The sequence below is a fragment of the Mastomys coucha genome, unplaced genomic scaffold (genome assembly GCF_008632895.1).
Source record: "Mastomys coucha isolate ucsf_1 unplaced genomic scaffold, UCSF_Mcou_1 pScaffold22, whole genome shotgun sequence".
Lineage (NCBI taxonomy): Eukaryota > Metazoa > Chordata > Mammalia > Rodentia > Muridae > Mastomys > Mastomys coucha.
Window position 1 is genome coordinate 17,897,993 of NW_022196905.1, and position 2,665 is coordinate 17,900,657.

General features: G+C 35.4%; 1 long non-coding RNA gene across 2 annotated transcripts in view; it reads right to left on the reverse strand.

Moving 5' to 3' along the window:
• Positions 1 to 2,343, reverse strand: part of LOC116069643 — a 12,266-nt gene extending 9,923 nt beyond the window's left edge. For both annotated transcript variants that reach the window (XR_004110080.1, XR_004110081.1), the window contains exon 1: positions 1,935 to 2,343. This is a non-coding gene — a long non-coding RNA (uncharacterized LOC116069643). The remainder of the gene's footprint in view (positions 1 to 1,934) is intronic.
• Between the last annotated feature and the right edge of the window lie 322 nt (positions 2,344 to 2,665).

Consider the following 2,665-nt stretch of genomic DNA (forward strand, 5'->3'; position numbering starts at 1 on the left):
AAAAAAAAAAGTGTTATATGTAAGGAATGGCTGTAGATCCTTTTTGAAAATCTGGTAGAATTCTGCTGTGAATCCATCTAGCCCTGGAATTTTTTAGTTTGAAATCTTTTCATTGTTTTAAATGTCCTCATTTGACATGACTTTTGCTAGGTTTTTGACTTCCCTAGCTTAATTTTGCTACTTTAGCTGACTTACAAGTTCATCCATATCTTTTATGGCTTTATTATGTATAGCAGAGGTTGGCCTAGTTGGTCATCAATGGGAAAAGAGGCCCTTCATCCTGTGAAGGTTCTATGCCCCAGTGTAGGGGAATGCCAAGGCCAGGAACCAGGAGAGAGTGGGGTTGTGAGCAGGGGGAGTGGGGAGAGAACAGGGTTGGGGTTGTTGGTTTGTTTTTTATTTCTTTTTTCCAGAGGGAAAACCAGGAAAGAGGATACCATTTGAAATGTAAATAAAGAAAATATCTAATAAAAAATAAATAAAAAATTATTCTCATAAAACATTCTTTGGTTTCTATTATAATCATCCCCTGTTCATTTCTAATTTTGTTAATTTGAAATGCATATGTATATATATTTTTTCATAATTTATAAAATATCTAGAGATAAGGTGTATATTCAAAATTATGGAGGGAAGAAAGGGAAGGAAAAATGATTTGATTATGTTATAATCTCAAAATTTTTTTAAAAAAGGTTTAAGAAGACTGTGTAATGATGCAAGTTTTTAATCCCAGCACTAGGAAGACAGAGACAGATTCTTCTCTAAGGTAGAGTGACCAGCCAACTTAGGCTGTTTTGTATTTGTATTTGTATTCTCAGGAGACTTTATCCACCCAAAAAAAAATGGAAGAAGGAAAAAAAGGAAGAGATTCACAAGATAATTCAATGGGTAAATGGATTTGCCAAGACTGGTGACCCAATTTCAATCCCCAGAACATACATAAATTTATAAGGAGATAATTGATCCCACAAAGCTATTCCCTGACCTCCATAATTGCACCATGACACACACACACACACACACACACACACACACACACACATACACACACACACACCATAGCATGTGTGCCCACATACATACATTTCACTCATACATACAATAAAAACAATAAAACTAATAATTTTAAGTGTATGGTTCCAGAGCATTGATACTTGAAGCTCTACTGTAGCCTACATATATGCAGATACATACCCTAACACATGCACACATCCAAACATGTGCATGCATACACTCACACATGCACATACAACACCTACATATGCACATACACACACCCACAAGCATGTATAAATAAAATCCAAACAATTTCAGAACATAACCTAAGAAATTAAGAGTGTCCCTTACTTACAAAGCAATAATTACTGGTGAAGCATCATCTTAGTCTAGTACCCAAAGCATTTTTATTTATTAGCATTATTACACACATGACAAAGTTCTACTTTGTAACCAACCAAGAATGTAGAAATTTGAATTGTTCTCATTTTCAGTTTGGTTTATACTATAGTATGTGTTGACTGATTTTTCAGTAGGAATTTGATTTTTGAAATCTGAGTTATAATGAAATCAGTAGCCAGATTAATTTGGGAAAGAATCATTTACAGACTTCTCACATTATAATCTAAGATGTCCAATGCTCAAGTATTTCCCCCAGAGAACCTTGAAAGATAAAATACCAAAGGCACACTCATTAATATAGGCACACTTGCCTATATTAGGTCAACCTCGCCTACTTGGAGAAGACCAAGAATATGAAATCCACCATTGTTGATAATCTGTGAGTACAAATTTGATTATTAAGTTTAGATCTTAACATCAGCAAAAAAAATAAAAAAAAAAAATCCTGTCAGGGTGCTGAAAAAAAAAAAAAGAATGGCTACCTAGTTTAAAGGAAAGAACTGTTTGAATCCCTGGTGAAACTACATCAAGCTTACCTTTAGAATTGATTCCAGAATATATCCAAAAATCTGAATATAGGTCATGCCAGTAATGACCACTTTAGGATCTTGACAACTTAGTTATGTGAGTAAGAAGCAAGGACTCCTAATCCAACACACTCCTCCTGCATTATGTAACAGTGCATTAAACTAAGGGAGAGAGTTGAGACCAGGAAGAAAATTGGTAAGAAGCACAGTGAACTATCATGGTAGTAATAATCCATATGTGTGTAAAATCTGCCACTAGGAAAAAGACCTATGGCCTTGTGTGGAACTAGCTACAAATGAGTCGTATGTAATTTCTGCTCCATCATGCCCATGGCAAGAGCAGGACAAGGAACAAGAAAAAGTGGCTATTTTTATTCCCAGTTCTCAGTTCAACCAGGGACCATCCTTCTCCAGACTCGGCAGATGGTGGACCAGACAGCTTTGTCTGATGACATAATTAGTTTTCAGCACCTCATTATCACCTCACAATGGAATCTAGAATAAAAGCTTAAAGTGCAGGATTTTAAAGGGCTTATTTGAATGCAGTAAAGTGAGTTCCTTAGGTTAGTTCTCTCATCAGAAATGGGTTTGTCTACCCAGGAAGCATTGGAATAGAATGGATAAGAGCAAACTGTGAATAAAGTTTCATGTCTCTCACATCAAAATATTGTCCAAACCATGATGTGCATTCCTGATGAAACACAGTAAAGCCAGACATTTTGAAATACAAAGAAAATGGG